Raw genomic sequence first — 17011 nt, 5'->3', positions numbered from 1 at the left:
ACCAGTGCAGAGTACAGGGGCAGAATGACCTCCCTGCTCCTGCTGACCACACCATTCCTGATGCAGGCCAGGATGCCACTGGCTCTCTTGGCCACCTGGGCACACTGCTGGCTCATGTTCAGGTGGGTATCAATCAGCACCCCCAGATCCCTCTCTGTCTGGCTGCTCTCAGCCACTCCGACCCCAGCCTGTATCTCTGCATGGGGTTGTTGTGGCCAAAGTGCAGCACCCTGCACTTGGAGCTATTGAACCCCATCCCATTGGACCCTGCCCATCTGTCCAGGTGGTCAAGGTCCCGCTGCAGAGCCCTTCTGCCCTCCAACCCAGCCACATCTGCCCCCAGCTTAGTGTCATCTGCAAACTTGCTGATGACTGACTCCATGCCCTCATCCAGATCATCTATGAAGATGTTAAAGAGGATGGGGCCCAGCACTGATCCCTGAGGGACACCACTAGTGACAGCTGCCAGCTGGATGTGGCACCATTCACCACCACTCTCTGGGTCCGGCCCTCCAGCCAGTTCCTAACCCAGCACAGAGTGTTGCCATCCAAGCCATGGGCTGACAGCTTAGCCAGCAGTTTGCTGTGGGGGACAGTGTCAAAGGCCTTGCTGAAGTCCAGACAGACCACATCCACAGGCCTCCCCACATCCACCAAGCAGTCACCTGATCATAGAAGGAGATCAGGTTGGAGAGGCAGGATCTGCCCTTCCTAAACCCATGCTGGCAGGACCTGAGCTCTTTGCCATCCCTCAGGTGCGCTCTTATCACCCCCAAGATAACCTGTTCCATCAGTTTCCCTGGCACTGAGGTCAGGCTGACAGGTCTGTAGTTCCCAGGTTCCTCCATCCGACCCTTCTTGTGGATGGGGACCACGTTGGCAGTTTCCAGTCTCCTGGGACCTCTCTGGTGAGCCAGGACTGCTGGAAAATGATGGAGAGCAGCTTGGCCAGCTCAGCTGCCAGCTCTCTCAGCACCCTGGGGTGGATCCCATCTGGTCCCATGGACTTGTGGCTGTCCAGGTGGCTCAGCAGGTCCTGAACTAATTCTTCATGAATTTCCAGGGGAACACACTGCTCCCTGACCCCATCCCCCAGTTCAAGAGGCCACTTGCCCTGAACTCCTCCCTCCTTGCTGTTGAAAACTGAGGCGAAGAAGGCATTCAGGACCTCAGCCTTTTCTTTGTCATCAGTTATAGTGTTCCCCTCCTGGTCCAGTAAGCAGTGGAGGCTCTTCTTGCCCTTCTTTTTAGCACTGATACATTTATAAAAGTGCTTTTTGTTATCTTTCATGGAATTGGCAGCCTAAGTTCTAGCTGGGCCTTAGCCTCTCTAATTTTCCTCCTGCATAATCTGGCTACCTCCTTAAACACATCAGGAGAAGCCTTCCCCTCCTTCCAAAGGTGATACACCCTCTTTTTCTCCCCCAGTTCCTTCAGGAGCTGTTTGCTCATCCAGGCTGGTCGCCTTCCCCACCAGCTCATCTTTCGGCACATGGGAACTGCCAGCTCCTGTGCCTTCAAGAGCTCCTGTGCCTTCAAGAGCTCCTGTTTAAAGTAGGTCCAACCATCCTGGACCCCTTTGTTCTCAAGGACTGCTGCCCAGGGGACTTTGCAAATAAGTTTATTGAACAAATTGAAGTTTGCCCTCCGAAAGTCCAAGGTGTAGGTTTTGTTGTAGTGCCTCCCTATCTCCCTGCATATTGAAAACTCCACTAACTCGTGATCACTACACCCCAGGCAGCCTCCCACTGTCACATCTCCTACCAGCCCTTCTCTGCTGGAGAGCAGCAGGTCAAGCTGAGCTTGACCCCTAGTAGGCTCACTTAACAGCTGGGACATGAAGCTGTCCTCCATGCACTCTAGAAACCTCCTGGACTGCCTCCTCTCTGCTGAATTAAGTTCCCAGCAGATATCTGGCAGGTTAAAGTCACACACAAGAACAAGATCTGATGATCTTGAGACAGCCTCCAACTGTAAAATATCTCATCTGTTTCCTCATCCTGGTTGGGTGGTCTATAACAAACTCCAACCAGGATGTCAGATTTGTTTGTCCTCCCTCTGATTTTAACCCACAAGCTCTCAACCCCTTCGTCCCTCACCTCCAGCTCTGTGGCAAGGAGTGACTCCCTAATATACAGGGCCACCCCTCCTCCTCTTCTCCCTTGCCTATCTCTCCTGAAGAGGCTGTATCCCCCCAGTATAGCACTCCAACCATGCCTGTCATCCCACCAAGTGTCTGAAATGGCAACTATCTCATAGTCACCCTGCTGGACCAGGACTTGCAGGTCCTCCTGCTTGTTACCCAAGCTGCGTGCATTGGTGTAGATGCACTTCAGCTGGGCTCTGGGTTCCTCAATTGTCCCTAGTTTCCTTCCCACTCTCTCCTTCTCAGGGAGAGTAATTGCCTCACCCACCCCTTTCAGATCTAGTTTAAAGCCTGCCTAGTGATCCCTGCCAACTCCAGTGCCAGGACTCTCCTGCCCCTCCTAGACAACTGCACCCCATCACGAGCAAGTAAATGTTCCCCCATGGTCAAAGAACCCAAAGTGTCACCGCTGGCACCATCCCTTGAGCCAGTTGTTGATGTCATAGGTTCTGCTGTTCCTCTCTGTGAACTCTCTTGCCACAGGGGGAACTGAGCAGAACACCACCTGTGCTCCTGCCCCATCTATCAATTTTCCCAAGGCCTTAAATTCCTTTTTAATTGCCCTGGTGCCCTTCTTCTCAATCTCATCCCTGCCAGCCTGTATTACCAGCAAGGGGTAATAATCAGAGGGCTGGATTAGGTTAGGGAGTCTCCTGGCGATGTCCCTAACCTGGGCAACAGGAAGGGAGCTGACCTCCCTATGGGATGGGTTGGGACGACAAATGGGTCCCTCTGTCCTCCTCAAGACCGAGTCACCAACAACTATAACCCTTGTGTCTGATACTCTGTGACCATCACAAAAAGTGCAACATCAAAATCCATCTAGAGCCAAAGCTGCTAAGATTCAGCAAGAGCCCCATACTATATTAGCAAAAATTTGCTATTAACATTTCATGAGCAGAGATCAATAAAGCATTACAAAATAAATATTTCATCTTGTCAGTTGCAGCTGATTTGCAAGCTCATGAATAGTGCGGAAAAATATGATAGCTTCAACAGTCTTTCCTGTTATACGTGATACTGGAAGGGCACATCCATTATTTCAGTCACTTGATTTGGTGCAAAATCCAGAGTTATTTAACAAATCTATTCTTTTAAGAAAACCAATCATAAATAATTATAATGCTACTACTTGTCAGTAAGATTCTGATTAATTTAGTTTTGACTTAAGTGCTGAAAGTTTTATTTTTCAACACCTTTTATTCCTCCATTATTTATTTGCATAATTTCCATTAAATAAATCCTAACTTGACCTAGAGGGAATTTATCTGCAGGAAGACAATATTTATTACACGTGAAAAGATTTTTTTCATCTCTTTTGGCTTTAGAAGACCTGTTTCAGAAGAAGCCAATCTTTATAAAGTATTTATGTGGTCATTACATAGTATTTATTTATGCCCTTATGCACCAAAGTAGGCCAGTACGTCGAAGTCTTACACAGGCTGCTGAGTAATACTTTGCAGAAATGGATTTAGCAAAGACAGACACCACTAATAGAATGTTTGAAGCTTCTCCCTTACCTCAGAAATGAAAGTTTTTATCCCCTCCATACATTGTTTACCTTTTTGTCCTTTTAGAAGGCTGTATTCTAGCACTGGGAAAAGTCTAGTAATAAAGAGTTACACTCATTAAAACACAAACCCTCTGAACCTTATTTCCCCTCCAATTTTAGCACAGAAATAGTGACTGACTCGCCTTAGTTCAGTGTTCTCTCTTCCTTTCTTATTTTGAGTTTTTGTTACTCAAAAAGTAGGTATTTCAGTGGCTCATGTATTAATATTTATCACGAGTTTGAAAGCTTTTGGTCTTCTCTGGAGTTTTCACTGTAAGGACAGAAACTTGGCCCTCTGACAGCTTGCCTGTCCTGGGAATTCATCCACTTTTCTGAGATTCTGTGTGGTCCCATGTGGTATTTGGTTACCACTCTTTAAATAGCAGAATAGACTCATCGAATTTTTTTTGGTTGGAAAAGACCTCCACGATCATTGAGTCCAACCACTGGCCCAGTGTTACCAGGCCACCACTAAACCATGTCCCTCAGCTCCACACCTACACAACTTTTAAATCCCTCCAGGGATGGTGATTCCACTGCTGAGGAAGAAGCTTTTCATCATGCTCAACCTAAACCTCCACTAGCACCACTGAAGGCCATTTTCTCTTGTCCTGTCACTTTTTACTTGAAGGAAAAGACCTACCTCCACCTCACTACAACATTTTGTCAGGTAGTTGTAGACTGCAAAAAGGTCTGTGTGGAAACAATTTTTCTATGATAATTTTGCAATGACATAGGGGATAACATCAGGCTGAGAGTCGCTGTTAAGTGTTACACAGAAAGCATCTTCTGTGCAATTTAAGGCAGTTCAGATTCTGTCGTTCATGCTGCCGTGCAGTGCTTCCATAGCTGTGAGAAATGCCACTACATTTTGTGCTACTGTTTGTTACCTTCAAAAGCAGTCATGTCAAATGTTTGAAGTAAGGCTAACAAGGATAAAATGAAAGTTAATGAGTTTGGACAGGATGATCTTGAGGGTCCTTTCCAACCTAATTAATTCTGTGATTCTTTTCTTCCTTCTACTTTTTAAAATTACTTTAAACCTTATGGGTGTAGAGCCTTTTAGACTTAAGTGCTAAGACTTAAAGAGGATCCACAAAGTAACTTAATTTTCTTTACAATATCTCTCAGCCCACTGGTACGATGTTAAATTTTAGTGCCATTATAATCACCATCCAAGTGAGAACTAAAGTACAGACACCAAGTCCCCTTGTTTACTTAAACCTGTGAAAACTGCGGTTGATGGAAACGTAAGAAGGAAAACACCTTCTCTTTTAAAAGCAATCATTTGGGAATACCTCGATTGAACCACTTGTTTGAAAAGAAGGATGAGCAAACATTTATATATGAAATGTAAAGTTCACATGCAGGGAGTGCCTGCAGTAAGAAGGCTAATCTACATTGAGGAGATTATAAGATAAGAGAAATAATTTTTTACATAGATGAACTACAATAAGTGCAAACAAAGGAGGACAGGATTCACTGAACTCAGAAAATTGGAGAGAGGAAAAACTGATGGGTTTTGAGTGAAGTTACTACAATCAAGACCTTGAGAATTTTTTAGGAAGCTGCTTACCAAGAAGTAAGAGGGAAGTCTCATAAAAGCATAATGTAGGGATTTAGTCTGTGAAGGCTGAGGTACTACTCAGAGGTGAAAACAGAAAATCCTGGCTCTAAGAAGTCAGAGCAAAATTGTAAGTATGCTTTAAGGAAAGCTAATGGGTGAGATAACTACAGAAATTCTTCCTTTACCTGTCAATTGCTGCTGGCCACAGTAAAAAGGCATCTAGAGTTATCACAGTATCACAGTATCACAGTAGTATCACAGTATCATCAGGGTTGGAAGAGACCTCACAGATCATCAAGTCCAACCCTTTACCACAGAGCTCAAGGCCAGACCATGGCACCAAGTGCCACGTCCAGTCCTGCTTTGAACAGCCCCAGGGATGGCGACTCCACCACCTCCCCGGGCAGCCCATTCCAGTGTCCAATGACTCTCTCAGGGAAGAACTTTCTCCTCACCTCAAGCCTAAATCTCCCCTGGCACAGCCTGAGGCTGTGTCCTCTCGTTCTGGTGCTGGCCACCTGAGAGAAGAGAGCAACCTCCTCCTGGCCACAACCACCCCTCAGGTAGTTGTAGACAGCAATAAAGTCTCCCCTGAGGCACTTGGGAGCCATCAGGTAAGTACACACATATACACAGTTGCACCTGTGTTGTTTGTATATACAGATATGTTCATATGAAGAAGACTGCAAGTTTAGGAGACCTTCTGAAGGAAACTTCAGAAATTAACAAGTCTGGATTTAGGCCTAAAAGAAAAATTCATGAAGATTTAGATCTTATGGTATCTTGGTCTTCTGGTCCCCGGTAACCAGTTTCAGTTACAAGATAATATTGTGTAGATGTTTCTCTCTCTGTCTTCAGTTCAGGAAAGCACTTAAATATGTGCTTAAGTTCCATGAACTTCAATGTGGCTTTGCTTGCATTTGTACACATGCTTCAGTGCTTGTGTGCAATAGAACAGCTGCTTCAGTCAGGAGTTCTAAGTTATTTTTTTTCTGGTTGTTTCCAGTAAATACTCTAATTCAAATATAAAACACATCTTAATAAGCTGAACTTTTCCTATGGAATAAAAGTTCTAAAACAAAAATTTTGAAAGAATTTTGGAACTATTTCAGAACCTGAAAATATTTTGAACTCGATCTACTGAAAATATGTTTTTACTTTTCCCAGTTATTGGTTAAGTTTTTTTTTTAATCAGGATTTAATTAACTTACAGTGATAGTGTGCAAAACACATATTTCTTTCATATCAAAAGGCAATCATTGGAGCTTCTTGGAATCTTCTAGTACTCAATTTTCTACCATGTTCAGGGTTGTATTTATCATATTTGAGATTATATTAGATTGTATTTATTATATTCAGGACTGTAGTTAAACATTTTCTGTTTCATCAGAACTAGAGAAAGGCCTTTGTTTGGTTATCAAGCATTAATCATTTTCTGACTTTGGCAGCCTGGTTCAGATTCATACCTCTGACCTACAGATGAATGATACCACATCCAGTACAGCTGTCTGAAGAGATGCAAAAATATTAATCATATAAATGATTGATGAATTTTTCTATACTTCACTGAATAATTTATTTTCTTGACTGGTATTCAATAAACTCTACAGCTATCCTTGAACCTGTTCCAATAACTAGAAACCATCTCTCACCTGCAAACAACCCAGGGAGCTCCACTGCTTTTTGGGTCCTGTAGTTCTCCATTTTAAGAGGAAAAAGTGTTAAGTATGGTCACCTTTTCTGCAATCTTTAAAGCCTTTCTTTGAAGTTAAAAATTTGGATGCTTATGTTAACATTTCTGACAAGTTGCTACAGTCTTTGTGACAGGTTGCATGATTCTGCTTCAGTAGCGATGTGGCAGTAACACCACTTGACAATATCATTTTTCACCAGGTGTCAGTAGATGGCACTACTTTGAGATAGAGTGTAGCAAGAAGACTTTCATTCACTCCACATGTAATCTGTCCTTCAGTTATGTGACTCCAAAGATCTAGTTACCTATTACCTTCCTCAGAAAGCTGTATGTATGTAATCATAGAATCATAGAATCAACCAGGTTGGAAGAGACCTTCAAGATCATCCAGTCCAACCTAGCACCCAGCCCTAGCCAGTCATCTAGACCATGGCACTAAGTGCCTCATCCAGACTTTCCTTGAACACCTCCAGGGATGGCGACTCAACCACCTCCCCGGGCAGCCCATTCCAATGCCAGTCACTCTCTCTGTAAAGAATTTCCTCCTCATATCCAGCCTAGACCTCCCCTGGCACAACTTGAGACTGTGTCCTCTTGTTCTATTGCTGATTGCCTGGCAGAAAAGACCAAACCCCACCTGGCTACAACCTCCTTCAAGTAGTTGTAGACAGCAATGAAGTCACCTCTGAGCCTCCTCTTCTCCAGGCTGAATAACCCCAGCTCCCTCAGCCTCTCCTCATAGGGTTTGTGTTCCAGGCCTCTCTCCAGCTTTGTCGCAGTTCCAGCACCTCAACATCTCTCTTGAATTGAGGGGCCCAGAACTGGACAGAGTACTCAAGGTGTGGCCTGACCAATGTTGAGTACAGGGGCAGAATAACCTCCCTGGTCCTACTGGCCTGATACAGGCCAGAATGCTGTTGGCTCTCTTGGCCACCTGGGCACACTGCTGGTTCATCTTCAGCTTACTATCTATCAGTACCCCCAGGTCTCTTTCTTCCTGACTGCTCTCCAGCCACTCAGTCCCCAGCCTGTAGCACTGCATGGGCTTGTTGTGGCCAAAGTGCAGAACCCTGCACTGGCCTTGTTCAATCTCATCCCATTGGCCTCTGCCCACCCATCCAGCCTGTCCAGGTCCCTCTGCAGGGTTCTCCTACCTTCCAACAGGTCAACACCTGCTCCTAGCTTGGTGTCATCTGCAAACTTAGTGATGCAGGACTCAATCCCCTCGTCCAGATCATCAATAAAGATATTGAACAGGACTGGGCCCAGCACTGATCCTTGGGGAACACCACTAGTGACTGGCTGCCAACTGGATGTGGTACCATTCACCACCACTCTCTGGGAACTGCCTTCAAACCACTTCTTGACCCATGCCAGAGTGAATCTGTCCAAGCCATGAGCTGCCAGCTTGGCCAGGAGCTTGTTGTGGCAGACGTTGTCAAAGGCTTTGCTGCAGCCTGTGGACTACATCCACAGCCTGCCCCAGATTCACCAGGCAGGTAACCTGATCATAAAAGGAGATCAGGTTGGTGAGACAGGGCCTGCCCTTCCTAAACCCATTCTGGCTGGGCCTGATCCCTTGGCCATCCTGTAGGTGCTTTGTGATGGCACTCAAGATGACCTGTTCCATCACCTTGCCTGGTGTGATGGTTTGAGCTCTTACCCACCCCCCCACACTTTTGGAATTGCCCCAGCTAACTCAGAAGGCCTCCAGGAATATAAATGAAGCTATTTATTTTACAGCAGCAAATATACAAGCAGATATTTGCAATATATACAGTTATATACAGAAATATACAAAGGATAAACAATACAGAAGCACAACTCCCCTCCCAGAAACCTGAGTCCCCAGGAGGGGCTCTCAAACCACCCCAACACCTTCCCTGGCCCCTCTCAACCTTACCCCAGTTCCCAGGAAGAATAGAGGTGCGGCCAAGAGGTTAGGGAGGAAGGTTAGTGGCAGTGGGGTTAAGGAGATGTGGCTAGGTCTGAAGACAAAGGCAGAATGAGAGACAAAATGGAGAATATTATCAAATGTTTTCCTTCTTCTTCCCAGAACTCTCAGCGAGACTGATGAGGGAAGGAGACACAACCACATTTACCTTTTCACTGCCCATTATCTAGTTCTTTTCACCAAAACATTCCAGCTTGCTTCAAACTAGCACACCTGGCACTGAGGTCAGGCTCACAGCTCTGTAGTTTTCTGGCTCCTCCTTACAACCCTTCTTGTAGATGGGTATCACATTGGCAGCTTCCAGTCTTCAGAAACCTCTCCAGTGAGCCAGGACTGTTGATAAATGATGGAGAGTGGCTTGGCCAGCTCAGCTGCCAGCTCTCTCAGCACCCTAGGATGGATCCCATCCGGTCCCATGGGCTTGTGAGGATCCAAGTGTCTCAGCAGGTCCCTTACTGCTTCCTCATGGATTAGAGGGGGACTATACTGCTCCCTGACTCCATCCACCACTTCAGGAGTCCAGCTGTCCTGGAGACAATCTGTCCCACTAGTGAAGATTGAGGCAAAGAAGGTGTTAAGCACCTCTGCCTTTTCCTCATCCTTTGTCACTCTATACCCCTCTCTATATAATAAGGACTGGAGCTTGTCCTTGGCCCTTCTCTGCCATTCAGATATTTATAGAAACATTTTTTATTCTCCTTACCAGCAGTGGCAGCCTAAATTCTAAATGGGCTTTTGCCTCTCTTATTTTTCTTCTACAAGACCTAGCAGCTTCCTTGAACTTTTCCTGGGAAACCTCCCCTTTTTTCCAAAGGCAATACACTCTCATTTTAATCTTTCATTCCTTCAGCAGCTCCTTGCCCTGTTGGCTCATGTTCAGGCAGGTATCGATCAGCACCCCTAGATCCCTCTCTGTCTGGCTGCTCTTCAGCCACTCCGACCCCAGCCTGTATCTCTGCATGGGCTTGTTGTAGCCAAAGTGCAGCACCCTGCACTTGGAGCTATTGAACACCATCCCCTTGGATTCTGCCCATCTGTCCAGGTGGTCAAGGTCCTGCTGCAGAGCCCTTCTGCCCTCCAACCCAGCCACATCTGCCCCCAGCTCGGTGTCATCTGCACACTTGCTGATGACTGACTCGATGCCCTCATCCAGATCATCTATGAAGATGTTAAAGAGGATGGGGCCCAGCACTGATCCCTGAGGGACACTGCTAGTGCCCGGCCACCAGCTGGATGTGGCATCATTCACCACCACTCTCTGGGCTCAGCCCTCCAGCCAGTTCCTAACCCAGCACAGAGTGTTGCCATCCAAGCCATGGGCTGACAGCTTAGCCACCACATCTCCTACCAACCCCTCTCTATTTGTGAGCAGCAGGTCAAGCAGGGCTGCCCCCCTGGTAGGCTCATGGAACAGCTGAGATAAGAAATTGTCTTCCACACTCTCTAGAAACCTTCTAGACTGCCTCTTCTCTGCAGTGTTTAAGTCCCAGCAGATGTCTGGTAGGTTAAAGTCGCCCACCAGAACAAGGGCAGGTGATCTTGAGGCAGCCTCCAGCTGTTTAAAGAGTAATAAATCAACCTCTTCTTCCTGGTTGGGTGGTCTGTAACAGACTCCAACCAGGATATCAGTCTTGTTGGCCTTCCCCTTAATTCTCACTCGTAATGACTCAACTTGATTATCCTTGATTTCTAGACCCATCACATCCAGAGCATCCCTAATATACAGAGCCACTCGCCCACCTCTTCTCCCTTGCCTGTCTCTCCTGAAGAGTCTGTAGACATTGATTACAGCACTCCAATCATGTGAGTCATCCCACCACGTTTATGTGATGGCGACAACATCATAGTTTTCCTCCTGCACCAAGGCTTCAGCTGGGCTGCTGCTTTTACCCCTATCTCTGGCCTACCATCCTCAATTTCCTTTGATTTATCTCTAGTGCTGTCACATTTAACCCCCTCCCCCTTCCACTCTAGTTTAAAGCCCTCTCAACAAGCCCAGCCACCTGATGTGCCAGGGTCCTTCTCCCCCTCTGTGTCAGTTGTACCCCATCTGCTGCTTGCAGATCCGTGGCCATATGAATGACTTGATATGATTGCTTCAGCACAAGACCTGATCTAAATGCTCCAGGTTCAGAACCACCTTTAATGCAAAGTAGGTGTTGTGAAGGCAGGGAATTAATGTGGCCGAGTCAGGAATTTATATAAAAATAGAGTTATTTTATTTTCCTGAAAACCTGCCCCCAAAACTATATACAGAAATTAATTTAGTTTTAATTACCAGATTCAGTTTGTTTGAGAAGATCTACAGGCTGCCGTTGATAATCTTACTATTTTGGAAGTCAGAAGTTGGAAAAGGCTTTAGCTATTAATGAATAGCATTTCCACTTAACAATAAAGCTGAGCCAAAATAACTCACGGTCAGGCTGGCTTGGTCCAGTGGCCTGTGCTCTCGCTCTCTCCTGATGCCATAGAAGAGTTGTTAAGGGTCGTTAAGGTCTGCACAAAGGACGTTAATGGGTGAAGCAGTCCTTTGGAGAGTTGGGCTCTTTCTGTATACAGGCCAGGCGAGAGAGGGGGGAGAAGTCTCAGGCAGGCACAAACCCCAAACGCAGGAAGTCCCCCAATATTTATACCCTCTCTAGACAAAGAGCAGAGTTACCACTTCCTAGGCGCGAAGACCACAGCCAATTACAGCCCAATTCCAGTGCAGGCACTGCACAGGCACCCCTTGTGCCGGAAGGGCCCCTTGCTCTCCCCCTTCACGCCTGCAGGGCAAGGCGGGGTGGGGGGATTAGGTGGCTTTTCCTCTCCCATTCAAGCCACAGAGGGAGAGGAATTTAGGGGTATACAGGACTCCAGGACAGTAGGCTATATTGTCATCTCAATTATGCCAGGGCAAATCCAGTGTAATTTCACTAGTTTTACATTGCTTGGAACTGCTTCTCATTAGTTATATATCAAACTGACTATCTGGAATGGGTTTATCATTTTTATAGCTATTGCAATTGTATATTGATTTGCTCCTCCAAAGTGATGTGTTTGTCATGAAATGTGCAAAATCTCCCATACTGTGGAAGGTCATAGATGATTGTAAACTGCTTAGACCAAATGTAGCCAATTTTAGGAGTATATCATTGTTCAGTATCTCAACCCAAACCCAATTTGATTTCCTTTTGGACAACTGAGCTTTGTGAAGGTCATGAAATTTTTATTGTACATGGCCTCTTCCAGTTAAATCTGCCAGCAGCTGACTGGATGATGTGGGGCTGCCTCTTCAGCAGTAGCCAAACCAAACCAACCAACCAAAAACCCAAGACCAACAATCCCCAAACCCAAACCAAAGAAAACAAACCAAAATAACTCTCCTCGACCAATAAAAAACCTTTAAATAAACATTTCAACAAATTTTCTAGTTTTCCAAAAAAAGAAAGTATTTATTCTTATCAAATAAAAATCCAATAATCTCATATACAATCAGGTGTTAGTTCTCAGATGTGGAGGACAGGTATTTTACAGATCAGTGGAGACACAAAAAAATCTCCAACAGTCAGATATAAGGAGTTTAGATATGTCTCCATTCTCACAGCACTATCTGTGTGAGGCAAGAATTTAGTGAGACAAAAGGGCCAACAGGTCTGATGCCCTTCCTCAAGTGCCACCTTGTTTATTCCTCTAGATCATGTAATACTGGAATAATTGTGTGTCTGATGCAGACTGAGCAGAACTGGGTTTGCCCTCTAGGAAGTCTAGGCTGCCTTTAACAACAGCTGGCATTGACATCTCGATTATAAGAAGAAACTCCATGCAGAACTGTCATTAACATTAATATGAAATAAAATAGGACTGCACAGAACAGAACTTGGAAAAGATGTCCTGTAAGCTGTTTGCACCACCTTTACTGTATTGTTCGCAGTGTTCAAATATGACTTACCAAAATTTTGCCAGTTGTTCGGTATTGATCTTAGGCTTTGCTTAATCATCTAGTGAGATTATATGATTTAATGCAGATTCATGTTTAAGCTCTACCAAATTATTCTAATTTGTTTATAATTTGCTGTTTTCTGTGGATGAATTTCTTGCTAACAGAGGACACAAATTGATAAACATGAGGAACTCATGCTGTAAAGTGTCCTTGAGTCCATCCTGGAGGCAGGAATTAAGACGGTGAAAACAGCCCCCCATATGTTCCAGTAGGTAGTTCCAATAGAGTGTGTTAAGTAATTGGTAGCTATTATATTGGAATATTATGGTAAGAAATTGTTTTTGTGAATGTATAGGTTAATGATTATTTCTTCTGTGCTGATTCTAAGGTCTTTTATTTTCCTGGATGCCATGGTACCATATTTCTTGGATTTTCTTTGTTTTTCCTCAGATTTCCTTCAGTCGATAGATTTTTCAGTTGATAATATAGTTAAGGCTAAGAGTTTATGCTATGAAAATGATAGGATTTAGGATATAGGGATATTGTAGGTTATTTTTTCTTAGTTTTTTTCTGTATATCTAGATAGCACTAGGATCATATATAACCAAAAAAAAAAAAAAGGGGGGGGGGGGAGGAGGGGAAGAAAGAGGGATAAGGGACAGAGAGGAAAGGAAGGAGAGAAGAAGGAAAAATTTGAAATTTCTCTAGTCACATCATACAGGGAGATTCACCCTAGACAAGGCCAAGTGGATTTGTTAGCCTAGTGAATTAATATGTTTTTATCTGTTTGTGCATTTGTTCATTCATGTTCACAGGCTTTTGATGGATACCAGCTTGTTATGACTAGCCTGCTTTGGCAGTAAGCAGAAGTCTCACTCAGATGGCAGATATTGTGACAAGAACTTGAGAGGGATACTTGAGATAATGGTTGTGTGTGCATAGACCATAGGTTTTGATCATGCTTAATGAATTTGGGTATTTTCATGAGCTTCCAGTAATTCTGTTTTAATGAATGGGCAACTGCAAAATAGAGATCAGGTCAGCCTCAGTTATAAAGGCCAAACCCACTTATTGGCAAAGATGGCACTGTGCTTGCTGTCTTTTTGCAAAGAGCCCTGCAAAAAAATGAGAAACACTGCCTGCATGTTTAAAACAAATAAAGGAATTGTGAGAATTAGGCCTAATAGCCTAAAAGGCTAAAAGGGAGTATCTTTTGTATCATATTCAAAAACTAGTGGCTCTTGAGCACAATAGACAACAAATGCAGGTCATAGCAAAAGAATGCAGTGAAAATGTCAAGATTCCTGAAAATTATAGAGTGAATCCAGAACAATGGGAGTCTGAGAAAGAATATTGGACAACTAGGTGAGCACAATATCTGTGGGGATAGAGATTGGCCTGATATTCCTTCACATGTAAAGGGAAGACCCTGTAGTCTAGGACATCTTTCGCTGTTAACTCCAAATACATCTACGATTCTACAACATTGCTTACTGCACAGAGCCCAATGAAGACCTGGTGTACATGCACTCTTCTGTGACTGTGATGATTGTCTGGATCTTCTGGTCTTTTGAACCAATGACTTACTGTCACTTTCTTAGCACCAGAAAAAGCTTTTCGGGTTGTTAGATAAGCTTGGGTTGTTAGCTTGCTAAACAAACTAATGCTACTAGCAAAGCTCTAACAGGTTCATTCTCTTTCTGATTTTAGTGTTATTGATTTGTAACTGTATTATTTACTCCTGTGTTGAACAGAGTCTGCGTAAAATTGCAGATCAAGTCTGGGTTGCTCAAAAAGGAAAAGGGGGAATTGTGGATGAATTTCTTGCTAACAGAGGACACAAATTGATAAACATGAGGAGCTCGTGCTGCAAAATGTTCTTGAGTCAATCCTGGGGGCAGGAACTAAGACAGTGAAAACAACCCCCCGTGTGCAGCTGCAGGAGACAGGGCCTGCTGGCCGCAGAAGGCTGACCCTACAAGTTGTTAATGTAAGTTTAGCCTATCTGTACCTTTCACATGTACCAATCTTAACTGAGGTAGCTATGCACACCTCTTCCAAGTTCACGTGTAAGTCTCTGTATCACTTCAATAAGGGGATTATTGGAGAACAATTATCTAACCGTATTGGTGTCACAATTGTTACTCTGGGGTGCAACGCCAGCAAATGGCGTCCGAACAGGGACAGCCTGGATTGAGAAGGACCAAGGTATTGCAGACTGTCAGTGGGCAGGACTGTGATTTTATGGGCCGGGGTTTGGGAACACACCAATCAACTGCGAACATTTCAAATTGTAAGTAATGTCACCGGCGACACTGGACGGAGGGCATTGCAAATAGGAGGCAGTAGCTGGTGAGCCCAGACCATGGCCGGGGAACTCTGTAGAAGCAGGTAAGGCTGTGGTGGAAGCAGATGCAGCGTTGCATTTATTGGTGAAAATACAACTATCTAACCGTATTGGTGTCACAATTGTTACTCTGGGGTGCAATGCCAGCAGTTTTCTATAAACAGAATAGATTTTCTATATTTCTTCATGGTGTAGACAAAGCTGAAGAAAAAAAAATAAATGGAATATTGACTGTTTTTTTAACTTTTAAGGACGTTGGTAGTGATGGAATTTGCAATGTGAGCCTAATACAACTAAGTCAGGTTTCGTTTGTTTCCTATACTTTCTCCTCAATGTACACCACAGTCCACTTTCTCCATTTGGTGTTTCATACATGTTTAAGGCAGCAGATTTCTTACTTATTAGAGAACTGATTTTCTAGTAATGTTTCTTTTTTAAAGAGCTTAAAGTTCATGAATCTGTCAAGATTATTAAAATGTCAGTTAAGTTTTTGAATGAGAACAAAACTATCCTGAATGATTACATCAGAAAATAAAAAGGTCACATGCCAAATGTCATCAATGAAAGAGAATGTCACTTTAGGATATCAGAAAAAGAAAGCATCACTGTCTCTCCTACTCAATTTTTAATACCTTTTCTGATGATGTCATCACCAGAGTCTAAATATAGTCTACTTTTCAAGAAAAAGCTGAAGGAAAAAGATTTTTATCTTTAAAAGTAACTTTACAAAAGTGTGAACACTTGAATTTTGGATGACTTTATACATGAACATGCATTAGTCCATCAATGCTACAAAATTATACATATTCAGTACAGGGTAGGGTTATTACAATTAGTTCTGGGAATACGTGGAGTACTGAGTGGCCTCAGTAGGCTGTGTGGGAGCAGGAAAGACATGAGCTTATACCAGTATGATATATAGATGGTCAATCCATTTATTGAATCTAAGTGTGATGCTTATATCATGGAGTTCAGTACAGGGGCGTGTACTTTTGATAGGCTTACATACCAGAATATGAGCTGTCCACATGCACAGAGGCAGACCTGAGCAACTACCCCACTTAATCCCCCTTTGCACAGCTGGCCACAACATTTGCTTGTTCCCAGGGCTGACCAGCCTGATGCCCCCCTTCAAGGCCCCCTCATACAGCTCAGTTTACAGACAGCAGTTAAACTTTCCCACCTTTTACCCAAGGCTGCTTCCCTGCAGCTGTGCCTCTTATCAGTTCTCAGACTGTTCTTTTCACTTCTCAGACTATTCAGTTCTGCTCAACTCCCGCAGTGGAGTTACTACAATCAGTTCCTGGAACTCATTTCCATAATGTCCTACTTCTTTATGCATGTTCATTACCACCTGGTGGTTGCCTTTTGGGGTCTTTGGAAGGAAGGCCAATATCTTCCTCAGACTGACCTCTCTACCTTTTGTCCACCTGGCATCAGTTATGGGTGACATTCTTGGCTAAATTTCCAATGTTTTCCTCTTTGAATATACTATTCTTCTCCATGAGAGTGTTTCAAGACCCTCTCAAGCTTAACTCACCTCCTTTGTGTTTGTCTGATTGATGATGCTTAATATTGGTGCTCACGCAGTTAATGATTTAACTAGGTTGTTGCACTCTGTGTTCTCTATCCCTTTTTCCCATATCAAATGGATTCATCTTGTGGTTTCACACTGTCTAATCATGTCCCTTGCAACCTAAACCATTCCATGATTCTGTGTCACATTCCAAACATGATGTAATGCAATTCACATTTTTTTTTTCATCTCTAACTATATTAACAGTGAAAAAGAGATGTGGGAAATGATCTACAGAAGAGCTTAGCCACCTT

This window comes from Pogoniulus pusillus, chromosome 26, assembly GCF_015220805.1.
Source record: "Pogoniulus pusillus isolate bPogPus1 chromosome 26, bPogPus1.pri, whole genome shotgun sequence".
NCBI lineage: Eukaryota > Metazoa > Chordata > Aves > Piciformes > Lybiidae > Pogoniulus > Pogoniulus pusillus.
The sequence above is the reverse complement of the archived record's forward strand: the minus strand, read 5'-3'. Positions refer to the sequence as shown.